Source organism: Salvelinus namaycush, unplaced genomic scaffold (genome assembly GCF_016432855.1).
Source record: "Salvelinus namaycush isolate Seneca unplaced genomic scaffold, SaNama_1.0 Scaffold30, whole genome shotgun sequence".
Classification (NCBI taxonomy): Eukaryota; Metazoa; Chordata; class Actinopteri; order Salmoniformes; family Salmonidae; genus Salvelinus; species Salvelinus namaycush.
Window position 1 is genome coordinate 570,528 of NW_024059897.1, and position 19,051 is coordinate 589,578.

Consider the following 19,051-nt stretch of genomic DNA (forward strand, 5'->3'; position numbering starts at 1 on the left):
ATCTGACCATTTCTACCAATCTGTGTGCCAGTTATGATTTTCATATGCACATTTTTGTGGAACAGGAAATTATATCTAAAAGTAATTTTTATTGCCATTCTGACATCATGGATGAATTCTAGATGCCAACTATGTAAAAAAAATTGCCTACATAAAGCCAACAAATAAAAACATTGTATTCTGCAGGTAGAAAATATCCTGATAAAAATAAATATCCTAGAAATCACATTGGCTGCACATGGCCTGTCTACCACAAACTTGAAACATTGTATCAACTATCAACTGGGTCAGGAAACTCGGATAGCAAGCTTGCAACATTGTATAAAATATTCTAGGCCCTCAGTTTCCTGCTCCAGTGAGTTCTGGACAGACACAGCTGTAGGCTATTTGTGCAAAGGATAAGAAGTAATCAGGTATTTTATGACATTTCCACTGGATCAGAGCATTACATTTTTCCCTTTCATGATGGATGGTTTTCGAAAGGGCGAGAGCTGGAAATATTTTACAAAAATACTTTGAGGAACTATTGTCATTTGCAATTGAATTTGATTAGACTTTGTTTACTTGCTGTTTGGAGGTGAAGAAAAAAGTTACTTTGAGAAGCTCCACAACTCATTAGTGGTGCAGCGTTAAGACAATCAGAAATACTATCAGACATCCCCAAATGGGCACATTTATAGGTCTACATTTGTGTGCCGTCCAGGTAGACTAGTCCTACTACTATATGTGTAACCAGTTAGACTAGCCCTACTACTATATGTGTTGTCGGGTAGACTAGTCCTACTTCTATATGTGTAATCAGGTAGACTAGTCCTACTTCTATATGTGTCACCAGGTGTGTGTGTCCTTACTCAACATTGACAGGAGTGTTTCAAACAAAAGACAATTAATAAATTGACAACTGATGCATCTTGTAGGGTCAAGTCTGGGTGGTCTGCCAGGGGCCATTTCATTTAGTATCGGTTTGGGTCGGCTGGGGAATGATTTTATTTCCCCATAGTATGTTGTTCCGAAGTTGACCGACTGAAAGGGAGTGTAACTTTGATTATAATTACACTTCCCCCCTGAAGGAGGGAAACGAGATACAACACCTGATTGGCCCCACCCCTTCCTGGGTCGTTGAAGAGCAGTATTAAAGAGCGGAATAAATCCAAGCCTCACTCTCATCACCTGTGGAAGGCGGGGCTTCCAGCGAGGCGTGGATTTGATACTATGTTGCACCTAGTTTCCCTTCTTCAGGGAACAGTAGTTATAGTCATAACATGTCGATTTAATAGTATGTTGTACCTAGTTTCCCCGCTTCAGGGAACAGTAGTTATAGTCATAATGTTACGCTTGTCACGTGATGAACTTCAACTTAAATACGGGATATTGCTGTCGGACAATTTTTTTGTATTCTGAAATGCTCTCGACCTGAGTCGTTAACTGAGTCATTTTATAATCCAAGATGGCGTAGCATTAAGACGTGGTTATTGTAATGGTTTGTTTTTTTCGCCTTTTTTTGTATATATTGCAATATATTTCAATCTTTTTAATTTTAAAATTAAATATACCTTCCGGCAACCCGCCTCACCCAATGTGATATGGATCTGATTTTTTAGACCTTGAAGCTAGAACCTCCATCAGATGCTATCCATCAGAACATAGAACATCGCCTGTCATATTATACTCAGACATTATTTCAAAATAGCCTCCAACACTCTACTCAGTAAACTGGATGCAGTCTATCACAGTGCCATCTGTTTTGTCACCAAAGCCCCATATACCACCCACCACTAGGACCTGTATGCTCTCGTCGGGCTGGCCCTCGCTACATATTCGTCGCCAAACCACCTGGCTCCAGGTCATCTATAAGTCTTTGCTAGGCCGCCTTAACTCAGCTCACTGGTCACCATAGCAACACCCACCCATAGCACACGCTCCAGGAGGTATATCTCACTGGTCATCACCAAAGCCAACACCTCCTTTGGCCGCCTTTCCTTCCAGTTCTCTGCTGCCAATGACTGGAACGAATTGCAAAAATCGCTGAAGTTGGAGACTTATATCTCCCTCACTAACTTTAAGCATCAGCTATCAGATTACCGATCACTGCAGCTGTACATAGCCCATCTGTAAATAGCCCATCCAACTGCCTACCTCATCCCCATGTTTTTATTAACTTTTGTTTGCTCTTTTGCAAACCAGTATTTCTACTTGCACATCTATCACTCCAGTGTTAATTTGTTAAATTGTAATTACTTCGCAACTATGGCCTATTTATTGCCTTACCTCCGTACTCCATTTGCACACACTGTATATAGAATTTTCTATTGTGTTATTGACTGTACGTTTGTTTATCCCACGTGTAACTCTGTGTTGTTTTTGTCGCACTGCTTTGCTTTATCTTGGTCAGGTCACAGTTGTAAATGAGAACTTGTTCTCAACTGGCCTACCTGGTTAAATAAAGGTGGAATATATATATATTTTTAAGTCTTAGCAATATTGACAACACTCAAATGGATACGGTCATTAATGGATACGTGGTTCTTCAATAATTACACATCATTCTTAATACTGTAGCTGTTTAGTTAGTCACATGTTCAACTATCATCAGCTGATCCAGGAAATCATTTTCTAAATGCCAGTCACATGACAAACATCATGACATGCAACAACAACCAAGTGCTTCTTCATTCATTACTCTGTTAAAGACAGTTATGCCGTGCTCCACGTTGGATCCAACATCCCTAACAAATTGATGTTTATAATGTTATTGTCTGCTTGATTTACAGTAGGGTCTGTTTGGACACGGAGATACTTAGCTCATCATTTGTGGTGAACTGTTCCTTGATATATAGGCTATTGTACAACACACATGTGCTCCAGTATGTCTGTAGTTATTGAGGTTCGGTGAAGTTATGGGTCCTACAGTAGGTCTATGTTATTGTTAGGTGAAGTTATGGGTCCTACAGTAGGTCTATGTTATTGTTAGGGGGAAGTTATGGGTCCTACAGTAGGTCTATGTTATTGTTAGGTGAAGTTATGGGTCCTACAGTAGGTCTATGTTATTGTTAGGTGAAGTTATGGGTCCTACAGTAGGTCTATGTTATTGTTAGGTGAAGTTATGGGTCCTACAGTAGGTCTATGTTATTGTTAGGTGAAGTTATGGGTCCTACAGTAGGTCTATGTTATTGTTAGGTGAAGTTATGGGTCCTACAGTAGGTCTATGTTATTGTTAGGTGAAGTTATGGGTCCTACAGTAGGTCTATGTTGTTGTTAGGTGAAGTTATGGGTCCTACAGTAGGTCTATGTTATTGTTAGGTGAAGTTATGGGTCCTACAGTAGGTCTATGTTATTGTTAGGTGAAGTTATGGGTCCTACAGTAGGTCTATGTTATTGTTAGGTGAAGTTATGGGTCCTACAGTAGGTCTATGTTATTGTTAGGGGGAAGTTATGGGTCCTACAGTAGGTCTATGTTATTGTTAGGGGGAAGTTATGGGTCCTACAGTAGGTCTATGTTATTGTTAGGTGAAGTTATGGGTCCTACAGTAGGTCTATGTTATTGTTAGGGGGAAGTTATGGGTCCTACAGTAGGTCTATGTTATTGTTAGGTGAAGTTATGGGTCCTACAGTAGGTCTATGTTATTGTTAGGTGAAGTTATGGGCCAATTTGTTAAACACTTAATGTTCAAACCCTCAGTTTCAGACTGATGGCAAACCTAGCTAAAGAGCATTTTACTGGTTGAAGTGTTTTAAAAGGAAAAAGCAGTTGATTTGCGACAATAACACAAACATATTAAGCAGGACATTCAAACGATCGTTACAGTTATTATCCAAAAGTAATGTGAAATGCACTCATAAGCAACCTGTTAATGGAGGCTATTTTTGCTGTCAGCCTATGAGAACTCCCCTGAGTTTTCCCCCATGGTGGTGAATTAGTGAATAGACACAGAACTTAATGTGAGTTTCCTTGAGTAGCACTCCTGATCTTGCGCTGTAATATTCAGAATACATTGTGGAAAACTAAAATCTTTCTTCACCATTTTTGTTCCAGACAGATATACTACATCCATAACTAGTGGTTTCCTCATTACCAGATATACTACATCCATAACTAGTGGTTTCCTCATTAGCAGATATAGTACATCCATAACTAGCGGTTTCTGCAATCAAATTGTGTGTGCATCGCCCTCGTGCTGCAATTTTAGCACAGAACACAGAAAGGGGCCTTTTTTGGAGGCCAAAGGTCGTCTGGTCTGGCACACTGCTTAGGTCTTGACTGTCTTAAGACAATTGTAAAATAATTTAACAGACATCAATTGTTGTACAACTGCATGGGTACGCTCTGGGCATCACCTTTTACCTCAAATAAACAGTGGATTTCTGCTGTTGTGGGCCTTTAACCGTCTGACTTTGTTGTTCACACAGGAGAGATAAGGGACTATCGTGGATCCTCTGGGGAGCCTCAACAACAACATGATGCTGAAGAGGCAGAGAAGAGTCTCTCCACATCAGAACACCTCAAGAAACACCAGTGGAGACCCACAGGGAAGAAATCTCACCGCTGCTCTGACTGTGGGAAGAGATTCACCTCATCAGGCATTAAAATTCATCAGAGAACACACACAGGAGAGAAACCTTATATCTGTGGTCAATGTGGGAAGAGATTCACCTCATCAGTAAAACTTAAAATACATCAAAGACATCACACAAGAGAGAAACCATATGGCTGTGCTCAATGTGGAAAGAGTTTTGTTAAATCTCGCCATCTAACTGCACATCAGAGAACACACACAGGAGAGAAACAATATAGCTGTGATCAATGTGGTAAGAGTTTTACTACTTCTAGCAATCTAACTATACACCATAGAACACACACAGGAGAGAAACCATATAGCTGTGATCAATGTGGGAAGAGTTTTAGGCAATCTGGAGATCTGACAGTGCACCAGAGAAAACACACAGGAGAGAAACCTTATAGCTGTGATCAATGTGGGAAGAGTTTTGTTCGATCTGGCTATCTGACAGTGCACCAAAGAATACACACAGGAGAGAAACCTTATAGCTGTGATCAATGTGGGAAGAGTTTTGTTCGATCTGACTATCTAACTATACACCATAGAACACACACAGGAGAGAAACATAGCTGTGATCAATGTGGGAAGAGTTTTAGGCAATCTGGAGATCTGACAGTGCACCAGAGAACACACACAGGCGAGAAACCTTATAGCTGTGGTCAATGTGGGAAGAGTTTTTCTTCTTCTGGCTATCTAACTATACACCATAGAACACACACAGGAGAGAAACCTTATAGCTGTGATCAATGTGGGAAGAGTTTTTCTTCTTCTGGCTATCTAACTATACACCATAGAACACACACAGGAGAGAAACCATATAGCTGTGATCAATGTGGGAAGAGTTTTACTACTTCTGGCTATCTAACTATACACCATAGAACACACACAGGAGAGAATCCGCGCTGTAATCAATGTGGGAAGAGTTTTTCTACTTCTAGCTATCTAACTATACACCAGAGAACACACACAGGAGAGAAACCTCTTAGCTGTGACCAGAGATAATCTGATAAAAGATCTCTGATCAAATATCAGAAAATGTATATATGAAGGAGTTGTTTCATGATATCAATGAATTAATGTCACAATGTAGAATGTTTTAACATTGTAGTAGGAGTAGTTTAATGTCTCAATGTAGAATGTTTTAATATATAGTATATTAATATACTCTGCAGTCAGTCAGTCAGAATGTCACAATGTAGAACCCTAAACGTTTGCCCCCTTATCAATTGGTTTCAACATGATATGGATATTAGGCTCATTGGGGGAAATCCAGGCTCTGAATTGGAAGAGTACTATTTATGTGATTTAACACAAAGTGACTACAAAAAAAGAGTTGTCCTCTAACCAGTGATGTACACATTATTCCCAGAATCAACTGATTTCAACATAATATCGATGAGTTATGACAAATAAGTGTTGTGTTCCTTTGTTTAGCGACCCCTAAATTTAAATGCATCACTCCAATATGTAGCAGACTGTCTTCAGCAGGTTGTCCTCTAACCAGTGAGCTAAAATATATCTCCCATTTCCATGTTTTTTTGTTGTTAGTTTCAATAGCACGTACAACCGGATTTCCCCCCTAATCGATATCAGTGATTTATTGCTACTTGTCAAAACAACAGTGTTTTTGGTGCTTGTGCAGTTTATAAGGAGCTTGTTTTAAAAAAAGACAATTATTGTGGCAGATGTTTGTGTATTTACCACATGTTAGGTTTTCAATTTATCCCAAACTGTTTCTGCATATTGGTTATTTATTTGGACACGTTAAAACTGTGTTTTGACATTGGGGCTATCCCACCTAGCAAAATGTAATTGAAAAGACGTTGAAAATAAGACTATGCAATCAAATATTTCATATAACATTTAGTAATGAAAATTATTCATGCAACCAACTGATAATTTTTTGGTACAATTATATTGACATTGTTGCCCTGTTTTTAGAAAATCAAGGGTCATTTTGACATGTGCCAAACCAAATGTACTAGAGCATGACATTGGGGACTGGGCCCCGATCCAACAACATGCCTATCTAGTGAACCCTGAAAAGAGAGAGAAGCTCCGCAGTGAGGTGGAAAGTTACTACGGATATTGCAGGAGTTTCCTCTTGAAATCAGACATGTCCGTGGTGAGAACAACCTGGTTGCTGATTGTCTCAAGGGGGCAGTCAAAATGTTTTGTGTTTTGCATTTAGCCAGTGTATTGCCATGGATCACAGTTTATTTTTACTGCACATTTTTCCGTATTGGAGATGAGTTTTGTTTGGGCTCGTTCCAAGGGGACCAGAGTTCTTGAAGTGAGTGAGTTTTAGGAACACGAGAGTTCTAGAAGCTATAGAAAGAAAAATCTTTGTGGGAATAATAAAAAATAAATATTGTTTTTAATTGTTGTTTGCCAGTAGACAGACACCATGTTTATATTGGTGACGGTGAAGCATTGTAGTTGATTATAATGTGAAATGGAAGTTGTTTTCTGTTGTTGGTGAGCATTCTCTTAAGGTGTTAGTTAGTCTTTGGTTTTTCCATTTATGTTTTGAGGTTGGACTTCAGCAAGTATAGCTCGTCAGCACGTATAGCTCGTTAGCACGTAGGTCGCACTGATTGGTGTCACCTCGTTAGTCAGTATGTGTTACACCTGTGCTGGATTGTCCATCTCGTTAGTGGGAAGGTGTTTCACCTGAGCTGGTCCAGGTTCTATTTAAGAGTGTCTGGTCCAGTGCTCCAGTTGTCTTGATAGATGTAGAGAGTTAACACCTTTAGTTGCTCCACTTTTTTGGTTTGCTTCCTGTCTTTAAGTTTGGTGTGCGTTTTTTATTTTGTTTGCCTCTTCTTGGGCAGATTTAGTGGGTCTCATGGTGGGTGTCTTTTAGGTCCCAGTTGTTGTTACTAGTCAACTTTCAGTGGACACTGAGAGCAAAACTGCAACATTATGTTATAATACTTTTATTGCATCAAATGGTTGTTTTATGCAACAGAATAGAGGGTTCTTAGAACTATTGTGTCTGTGTGTTCTACTGAGGATGGGCCTCTGGGAGAAAACACTGACAGGAGATTTACAATGTCTTTTGGGTGATTAAACCTAAAGAGACCGCATTCCAGCGCTTGAGTTAATGTTTCTGTTCTGTATGGTACCAGGGAGAGATGAGCCCCTCCTAAAAAAAAAATACCTTGAATTTTGCATTGCATCCAATAATATTTTAATCAATGGCATTTCCTTAGGCTGCTCATTAGTCTTTCAGTTGTTAGTCTTCTGTTTGTTGTGTACTAAATATTTCATTTTTTTATTTTTATTTTCTTGTGAAGCCATTGTGTTGCATCCATGTCTGAAATGTGCTGTATAAATAAAGCTTGATTTGATTTCAACAAATGAACCCAATGACTGACCAATCAAAAGACTCTTGGTCCCTCTTAGTATTTGTTAATGAATAGAATACAGTATATACATATGAGATGAGTAATACATAGACTAAGATACAGTAGAATAGGATAGAATACAGTATATGAGATGAGTAATGCATAGACTAAGATACAGTAGACTAGGATAGAATACAGTATATACATATGAGATGAGTAATACATAGACTAAGATACAGTAGAATAGGATAGAATACAGTATATACATATGAGATGAGTAATATATAGACTAAGATACAGTAGAATAGTATAGAATACAGTATATACATATGAGATGAGTAATGCCAGATATGTAAACATGCAGGAGATCCACGAAGGAAAGACAGTGATGGTGCTCAGTGATGTTGTTGCAAATGGTGGGTAAAATGGTAAAACGTTTGAGTTCATTTTGTCCTGACATGGTCACTTTGCCTACTGTTTATTGCCACTCAGGCATAACCTTTTTTTAACCAATTCTGATGGTTGTTAATAAAAGTGGAATTTTGACATTATTACCGTTATATCAACACACTTAACACTCCCAACACTCCCAACTATAATTATCTTTGGCACCGTAGACATCTAGTGACCACTTGATTCCATGTGACCAAAGTCTCAAATAGTCACCTTTTTAATAGCCGGGCAATAGCACACATAGCAAATACATTTTGGTTCTAAATTAAAGGAGCTACAATTATAATTTAATTACATGTTTTAAATAAAATGTCCATAATATCTGCATTAATAGTGGAATGATCGTGTTTCACAATATTCATAAACATACAAATATATTCTCCATCTTCTATTGTGTTATTGACTAAACGTTTGTTTATGTGTAACTGTGTTGTTAACTGTGTCACACTGCTTTGCTTTATCTTGGCCAGGTCGCAGTTGTAAATGAGAACTTGTTCTCAACTGGCCGACCTGGTTAAATAAAGGAGAAAGAAATAACACATAATAATACATAAAAATGTAGGAGCAGTATAGACCTAGTCTGTTCATTATATACATCTACATGATGTATTGTTACACCATGTAGGAGCAGTATAGACCTAGTCTGTTCATTATATACATCTACATTATGTATTGTTACACCATGTAGGAGCAGTATAGACCTAGTCTGTTCATTATATACATCTACATGATGTATTGTTACACCATGTAGGAGCAGTATAGACCTAGTCTGTTCATTATATACATCTACATGATGTATTGTTACACCATGTAGGAGCAGTACAGACCTAGTCTGTTCATTATATACATCTACATGATGTATTGTTACACCATGTAGGAGCAGTATAGACCTAGTCTGTTCATTATATACATCTACATGATGTATTGTTACACCATGTAGGAGCAGTATAGACCTACAGTAGCTTGCTAATTATTTAGATTTATTTTGACTTAATGAAACTGCCTTAAATGTGCTGTAGTAAACATGTTTTATTCTCACTAATCAATCAACACATTCCTGTCTTTGTATGTCTCAATATAATAGTATTATTTAATTAAATCCATTTAAAATAATCTTTGTCTGAAAATAAAATATGATCCTCAACTGCGTTTCCCACTCCAGTCAGCAGACGGCGATGTGCGTCTTTCAGGCGATGCTGCCAGCGTGACGTATAATCTAGTGGACGGTTCTTCATAAACAGCTCGTCAACCACCTCGGTAGCTTGCTAGCCAACATAGCCGAAAGATTCAAGCTATTTAGACGCTTTCGGTGTATATTAGCTACTGTGTTTTAGACACACTTATGTCGTATCTACTTGTTAACCTATTTAATTGAATATTACGTTATTTTGTATTAGTCAGCTATAGTAGCTGGCTGGTTAAATTAGCACTAGCCTAGTCGCTAATGATAGCTAGCTAGCTAACATCCCCGAACATGAGCTCACTAAACTACTCCCCTCTTGTTAAAGAAGAGGAGGTCTGCTGGACGGAGAAAGGAGGACTGTGGCTGAACGTTGTCGTGAAAGAGGAGGAGGAAGAGGAGGATGTCACAGTAAAACAAGAAGTAGAGGATGAGGCTGTTAAAGTGAAAGAAGAAGAGAAAGACGTTTCAGTGAAAGAAGAGGAAGATGCGTTCAGAGTGAAAGAGGAGGAGGAGGTTACCTTGAAAGAAGAGGAGGAGGAAGAGAAAGAGGAGGAGGCAGTTTTTGGAGTGAAGAAGGAGAAAGAGGGAGAGATAACGGTCATATTGACAGAGGAGTCAGGAGATCTGATTACCACCAGTAAGTACTGTCTTAAAAACGGGCTCTAACTCTCTAAAGGTTTTGAATGAATGTGTGGTTTTTAAGCAGCATGCTACTGAAATTCTATACTTGAAAATGTTGTTCTGTACTATAGGAATTTATGTTATAATATAATGTTAAAGCTACATTTTAAAATGGGTGATTAAAGCCCTGAATGCTGATTGGCAGACAGCCGTGGTATATCAGGCCATATACCATGGGTATGACAAAACATGTATTTTTACTGCTCTAATTACGTTGGTAACCAGTTTATAATTGCAATAATCCACCCCAGGGGTTTGTGATATATGGCCAATATACCACGGCTAAGGGCTGTATCCAGGCACTCTGCGTTGCGTCGTGCTTAAGGACAGTCTTTAACCATGCTATATTGGCCATATACCACACTTCCTCGGGTCTTATTGCTTAACTGTAACATGTGTATACCATCAGAGTCCCCCCACCACAAAATCACAAATTAATTGTCTCACAGAATGGCAAACAACCATCTCTGTTCAGCCTATAAACATGACATTATCTATTATTATAGAGCTCTGCTCAGCCTGTAACCATGACATTATCTATTATTATAGAGCTCTGCTCAGCCTATAAACATGACATTATCTATTATTATAGCGCTCTGCTCAGCCTATAAACATGACATTATCTATTATTATAGAGCTCTGCTCAGCCTGTAAACATGACATTATCTATTATTATAGAGCTCTGCTCAGCCTGTAACCATGACATTATCTATTATTATAGAGCTCTTATTATGACATCATGACATTCCCTGAGAAATTAGATTTGGAACTCTCACAGAATGGCAAACCGTCTACCGAATAGCAGCACTGTAGCAACTATTACACTCAACTGAACGACTTGATTAGTGTAGTGTTAGCTAGCTACATAGTTGTCTTTGCTGTCTTCGTATCCAAGATAATTGTGTAGTTTAGAGTGTGTAGTTTTAGAGTGATTATCTTAATTTACCGAGGTTAGCTAGCCAGCTATTTGTCGTCCTTAACGTAGGAGACACTGCTAGCTAGCCAACAGCTAGCCAACGTCTACCGAATAGAACTTCCGCACTCAACAACCCGGTCGCACTCCGCTTCGCTCCACAGGTAGTATCACATTTTCATTTCATTTCATTACAGTACAACGGTTTGATTTGTTTGATCGTAGCTAGCTACATAGCTAGCTACATAGCCGTCTTTGTATCAAAGATAATTGTGTAGTCTAGAGCGATTTTCTAGGTTAGCTAGCCAGCTATTGTCGTTCTTTTAACGCAACGTAACGTAATCAACACTGCTAGCTAGCCAGCTAGCCCCCGAATAGCAGCACTGTAGAAACTATTACACTCAACGGAACGACTTGACTAGTGTAGTGTCAACAACGCAGCCACTGCCAGCTAGCCTACAAAGTCAACAACGCAGCCACTGCCAGCTAGCCTACTTCAGCAGTACTGTATCATCTTAATCATTTTAGTCAATAAGATTCTTGCTACGTAAGCTTAACTTTCTGAACATTCGAGACGCGTAGTCCACTTGTCATTCCAATCTCCTTTGCATTAGCGTAGTCTCTTCTGTAGACAGTCAACTATGTGTCTGTCTATCCCTGTTCTCTCCTCTCTGCACAGACCATACAAACGCTCCACACCGCGTGGCCACGGCCACCCTAATCTGGTGGTCCCAGCGCGCACGACCCACGTGGAGTTCCAGGTCTCCGGTAGCCTCTGGAACTGCCGATCTGCGGCCAACAAGGCAGAGTTCATCTCAGCCTATGCCTCCCTCCAGTCCCTCGACTTCTTGGCACTGACGGAAACATGGATCACCACAGATAACACTGCTACTCCTACTGCTCTCTCTTCGTCCGCCCACGTGTTCTCGCACACCCCGAGAGCTTCTGGTCAGCGGGGTGGTGGCACCGGGATCCTCATCTCTCCCAAGTGGTCATTCTCTCTTTCTCCCCTTACCCATCTGTCTATCGCCTCCTTTGAATTCCATGCTCTCACAGTTACCAGCCCTTTCAAGCTTAACATCCTTATCATTTATCGCCCTCCAGGTTCCCTCGGAGAGTTCATCAATGAGCTTGATGCCTTGATAAGCTCCTTTCCTGAGGACGGCTCACCTCTCACAGTTCTGGGCGACTTTAACCTCCCCACGTCTACCTTTGACTCATTCCTCTCTGCCTCCTTCTTTCCACTCCTCTCCTCTTTTGACCTCACCCTCTCACCTTCCCCCCCTACTCACAAGGCAGGCAATACGCTCGACCTCATCTTTACTAGATGCTGTTCTTCCACTAACCTCATTGCAACTCCCCTCCAAGTCTCCGACCACTACCTTGTATCCTTTTCCCTCTCGCTCTCATCCAACACTTCCCACACTGCCCCTACTCGGATGGTATCGCGCCGTCCCAACCTTCGCTCTCTCTCCCCCGCTACCCTCTCCTCTTCCATCCTATCATCTCTTCCCTCTGCTCAAACCTTCTCCAACCTATCTCCTGATTCTGCCTCCTCAACCCTCCTCTCCTCCCTTTCTGCATCCTTTGACTCTCTATGTCCCCTATCCTCCAGGCCGGCTCGGTCCTCCCCTCCCGCTCCGTGGCTCGACGACTCATTGCGAGCTCACAGAACAGGGCTCCGGGCAGCCGAGCGGAAATGGAGGAAAACTCGCCTCCCTGCGGACCTGGCATCCTTTCACTCCCTCCTCTCTACATTTTCCTCTTCTGTCTCTGCTGCTAAAGCCACTTTCTACCACTCTAAATTCCAAGCATCTGCCTCTAACCCTAGGAAGCTCTTTGCCACCTTCTCCTCCCTCCTGAATCCTCCTCCCCCTCCCCCCCCCTCCTCCCTCTCTGCAGATGACTTCGTCAACCATTTTGAAAAGAAGGTCGACGACATCCGATCCTCGTTTGCTAAGTCAAACGACACCGCTGGTTCTGCTCACACTGCCCTACCCTGTGCTCTGACCTCTTTCTCCCCTCTCTCTCCAGATGAAATCTCGCGTCTTGTGACGGCCGGCCGCCCAACAACCTGCCCGCTTGACCCTATCCCCTCCTCTCTTCTCCAGACCATTTCCGGAGACCTTCTCCCTTACCTCACCTCGCTCATCAACTCATCCCTGACCGCTGGCTACGTCCCTTCCGTCTTCAAGAGAGCGAGAGTTGCACCCCTTCTGAAAAAACCTACACTCGATCCCTCCGATGTCAACAACTACAGACCAGTATCCCTTCTTTCTTTTCTCTCCAAAACTCTTGAACGTGCCGTCCTTGGCCAGCTCTCCCGCTATCTCTCTCAGAATGACCTTCTTGATCCAAATCAGTCAGGTTTCAAGACTAGTCATTCAACTGAGACTGCTCTTCTCTGTATCACGGAGGCGCTCCGCACTGCTAAAGCTAACTCTCTCTCCTCTGCTCTCATCCTTCTAGACCTATCGGCTGCCTTCGATACTGTGAACCATCAGATCCTCCTCTCCACCCTCTCCGAGTTGGGCATCTCCGGCGCGGCCCACGCTTGGATTGCGTCCTACCTGACAGGTCGCTCCTACCAGGTGGCGTGGCGAGAATCTGTCTCCTCACCACGTGCTCTCACCACTGGTGTCCCCCAGGGCTCTGTTCTAGGCCCTCTCCTATTCTCGCTATACACCAAGTCACTTGGCTCTGTCATAACCTCACATGGTCTCTCCTATCATTGCTATGCAGACGACACACAACTAATCTTCTCCTTTCCCCCTTCTGATGACCAGGTGGCGAATCGCATCCCTACATGTCTGGCAGACATATCAGTGTGGATGACGGATCACCACCTCAAGCTGAACCTCGGCAAGACGGAGCTGCTCTTCCTCCCGGGGAAGGACTGCCCGTTCCATGATCTCGCCATCACGGTTGACAACTCCATTGTGTCCTCCTCCCAGAGCGCTAAGAACCTTGGCGTGATCCTGGACAACACCCTGTCGTTCTCAACTAACATCAAGGCGGTGGCCCGTTCCTGTAGGTTCATGCTCTACAACATCCGCAGAGTACGACCCTGCCTCACACAGGAAGCGGCGCAGGTCCTAATCCAGGCACTTGTCATCTCCCGTCTGGATTACTGCAACTCGCTGTTGGCTGGGCTCCCTGCCTGTGCCATTAAACCCCTACAACTCATCCAGAACGCCGCAGCCCGTCTGGTGTTCAACCTTCCCAAGTTCTCTCACGTCACCCCGCTCCTCCGCTCTCTCCACTGGCTTCCAGTTGAAGCTCGCATCCGCTACAAGACCATGGTGCTTGCCTACGGAGCTGTGAGGGGAACGGCACCTCAGTACCTCCAGGCTCTGATCAGGCCCTACACCCAAACAAGGGCACTGCGTTCATCCACCTCTGGCCTGCTCGCCTCCCTACCACTGAGGAAGTACAGTTCCCGCTCAGCCCAGTCAAAACTGTTCGCTGCTCTGGCCCCCCAATGGTGGAACAAACTCCCTCACGACGCCAGGACAGCGGAGTCAATCACCACCTTCCGGAGACACCTGAAACCCCACCTCTTTAAGGAATACCTAGGATAGGATAAAGTAATCCTTCTCACCCACCCCCCCCCTTAAAAGATTTAGATGCACTATTGTAAAGTGGCTGTTCCACTGGATGTCATAAGGTGAATGCACCAATTTGTAAGTCGCTCTGGATAAGAGCGTCTGCTAAATGACTTAAATGTAAATGTACATCATTTGTTTTTAAATCTCACCGTCACCAAGTATATTTTTAATGATGTAATGTTGTGAAGACTGACCTCAGGTTATTGAGGGATCTAGTCTAGATTAAACCTCATAGGAAGACAATTTTATTTAATACAGGCTTCATTCAGGTCTCTCTGTTTAACTAAATAATCTGTTTGTCTTTTGGCAGGAGAGAGACCAGACTCTGACAGCGGGAAGAGTTCCTCAGAGGAAACAGACCCAGAGATGCCTAACCAACACCACTGCTCCCACTGTGGAAAGAGTTTTAGGTGGTCAGGGAGTCTGAAAACGCATGAGAGAAAACACACAGGAGAAAAGCCTTATCACTGTTCTCACTGTGGAAAGAGTTTTAGGTGGTTATGGGTCCTGAAAACGCATGAGAGAATACACACAGGAGAAAAGCCGTATCACTGTTCTCACTGTGGAAAGAGTTTTAGGTGGTCAAGGAGTCTGAAAACGCATGAGAGAACACACACAGGAGAGAAGCTGTATCACTGTTCTCACTGTGGAAAGGGTTTTAGGTGGTCAGGGAGTCTGAAAACGCATGAGAGAATACACACAGGAGAAAAGCCGTATCACTGTTCTCACTGTGGAAAGAGTTTTAGGTGGTCAGGGACTCTGAAAAAGCATGAGAGAATACACACAGGAGAAATGCCCTACCACTGTTCCCAGTGTGGAAAGAGTTTTAGGTGGTCAGGGACTCTGAAAAAGCATGAGAGAACACACACAGGAGAGAAGCCTTTCCAACATACTAATACACAGGAGGAGAAGACATACCACTGCTCTCATTGTGAAAAGACATTTTCCCAGTCAGAGGACCTGAAAACACACGAGAGAATAGAGAGGCTGTGTTCTGACTTATGTTTCTGACTGAGAATTTGTCCACGGCCAGGATTCACAGGACCAGGGTGTCCGCTATGGACACCTGGAAGAAATCAGCAGCGGACATTTCTGAAGGTTTATCCAACAGACCTGTACATCCAGGAATGGGTCTCTATAATGTGTAACTATTTCTGGAGGTTTATCCAACAGACCTGTACATCCATGAATGGATCTCTATAATGTGTAACTATTTCTGAAGGTTTATCCAACAGACCTGTACATCCATGAATGGATCTCTATAATGTGTAACTATTTCTGAAGGTTTATCCAACAGACCTGTACATCCATGAATGGATCTCTATAATGTGTAACTATTTCTGAAGGTTTATCCAACAGATCTGTACATATTTATCTGTGGTTTTATTTCAACAGATTTTACTGATGCTATTAGATTGTACTATGTTAGGTATATTTATCTGTGGTTTTATTTCAACAGATTTGACTGATGCTATTAGATTGTACTATGTTAGGTATCTGTGGTTTTATTTCAACAGATTTTACTGATGCTATTAGATTGCTGGGTGGGGGGAGTTTTATATATACAGAGACTTCAGAAACTATTCACACCGCTTGACTGGTCCCACATGTTGTTGTGTTACAGCCTGAATATATAATGGATTCAATACCCCATAATGTCAAAGTGGAATTATGTTTTTGGAAATGTTTACAAATGTAATTAAAAGCCTAAATAAGTTCAGGAGTAAAGATGTTGCTTAACAAGTCACATAATAAGTTGCAGGGACTCACTCTGTGTGCAATAATAGTGTTTAACATGATTTTTGAATGACTACCTCATCTCTGTACCCCACACATACAATTATCTGTAATGGCCCTCAGTCGAGCAGTGAATTTCAAACACAGATTCAACCACAAAGACCAGGTAGGTTGTCTAATGCCTCGCAACGAAAGACACCTATTGGTGAATATCCCTTTGAGCATCATTGGTGAACTTATTAATGACACTTTAGATGATGTATCAATACAACCAGTCACTACAAAGATGCAGGCGTCCTTCCTAACTCAGTTGCTGGAGAGCAAGGAAACCGCTCAGGGATTTCACCATGAAGCCAATGGTGACTTTAAAATAGTTACAATGTTTAATGGTTGTGATAGGAGAAAACTGAGGATGGATCAACAACATTGTAGTTACTCCACAATGCTAACCTCAATGACAGAGTGAAAAGAAAGAAGCCTGTACAGAAAAAAATATGCCAAAACATTTATCCTGTTTGCAATGAGGCACTAAAGTAATAATGCAAAACAATGTGGCAAAGAAATTAACTTTTTATCCTGAATACAAACTGTTATGTTTGGGGCAAATCCAACACATCACTGACTACCATCTCTTCATATTTTCAAGCATGGTGGTGGCTGCATCATGTTATGGGTGTGCTTGTCATTGGCGTCACTACAGTCCCTGGTTCTAATCCAGGCTGTATCACAACCGGCTGTGATCGGGAGTCTCATAGGGCGGCGCCCAATTGGCCCAGCGTCGTCCGGGTTAGGGGAGGGTGGCAGGAACTAATGGGGCTCCATAATAAACCCCAGGAAGAGTAGCTGCTGCCTTGGCAGGAACTAATGGGGATCCTTAATAAACCCCAGGAAGAGTAGCTGCTGCCTTGGCAGGAACTAATGGGGATCCGTAATAAACCTTATTTGTAAATGCTTATTAGCATCAAAGTAGATGACATGCAAGACTACAAATAATAATAATAATAAACTTCTTCCATTAAGTATGATGGAGGCCACTAAGACTACAAATCCCTGCAGCTCCACGGATTCAGACCACAAATAATAATAATAAACTTCTTCCATTAAGTATGATGGAGGCCACTGTGTTCTTGGGGACCTTCAATGCTGCAGAAATGTTTTGGTACCCTTCCCCAGATCTGTGCCTCGACACAATACTGTCTCAGAGCTCTACGGACAAATCCTTTGACCTCGTGGCTTGGTTACCTGTGGGACTTTATACAGACAGGTGTGTGCCTTTCCGAATCATGTCCAATCAATTGAATTTACCACAGGTTGACTCCAATCAAGTTGTAGAAACATCTCAAGGATGATCAATGGAATCAGGATGCATCTGAGCTCAATTTCATAGTAAAGGGTCTGAATACTTAAGTAAATATTTGTGCAAAAAATGTCTAAAAACCTGTTTTTGGTTTGTCATTATGGGGTATTGTGATGTCATAATGGGATATTGTGATGTCATTATGGGGTATTGTGATGTCATTATGGGGTATTGTTTGTAGATTGATGAGGGAAAAAATCTTCCATTTTAGAATAAGGCTTTAATGTAACAAAATGTGGAGAAAGTGAAGGGTCTGAATACTTAACGAATGCACTGTATACCCCTGGTAGAGTTTTCTACCGCTGGCAGAGTTTTCTTCCGTTGGCAGTTTTGTACACAGTCATGTGATACGTGGTATAGAAAAATCCAATCTTGGGAGAATACATGGGAGGCACTATATCTGCAGGTGTCTATCTGGTCAAAACCACTGATACAGGTGCCCCTCCACCCTCTGGTGGGATTGATCATGTCTACAGAGAAACCTAGATTCAAATACTTAGATGTATGTGTATTGGGTATATGTTGTGAAATGGTTAGCCAACTTGTTAGATATTACTGCACTGTCGGGGCTAGAAACACAAGCATTTCACTACACCCACAATAATATCTGCTAAACATGTGTAGGTGACCAATGAAATGTTATTTGATTTGAAATAAACGTCCTATTTATCAAAGGTGTATTTGTATTTGTATTTGAAATAAACGTCCTATTTATCAAAGGTGCTTTTGGCTGGGGTCAAAATGACTCCAAAGGATTTGAATTTGTTAAAAGTCAATTTGATACAGAAACACTAAACCATGATTTAGATTTATTAAGAACAAGTTGATTGACAAAGTCATGAAAAATTGGAACAATTGAATAAACCACATTTTGGCTATGATAAAAGATATGCCTCTGGGGTCAAAATTATCCATGTCAGAAGTATGGTTCAATGCAAATGTGTAGTGGTGTAAAGTTTGTTTTAAACTCTCACTCATTAAACACGATTCAATCAACACATGCTTCTCATTGAACGACTTAATATAATATTAAACTTTTATTAAATAAATGAATAATAAACTTTTGGTTCCTCAACTGCGTTACCCACTCCAGTCAGCAGATGGCGATGTGCGTCTTTTAGGTTCAGGCGACGCTGCCAGTGTGACGTATAATCTAGTGGACGGGACGCTCCTTCAACAACAACAGCTAGTCAGACACCTCCGTAGCTTTCTA

The 19,051-nt window shown here is 41.6% G+C and overlaps 1 long non-coding RNA gene across 1 annotated transcript; it reads left to right on the forward strand.

Annotated features, from left to right (window-relative positions):
- The first annotated feature begins 10,130 nt into the window (after nucleotides 1-10,130).
- On the forward strand, nucleotides 10,131-11,945 carry LOC120039799. Its single transcript, XR_005475502.1, has 3 exons — nucleotides 10,131-10,179; nucleotides 11,209-11,300; nucleotides 11,816-11,945. It is a non-coding gene; the product is annotated as an uncharacterized LOC120039799 (long non-coding RNA).
- Nucleotides 11,946-19,051: the final 7,106 nt, after the last annotated feature.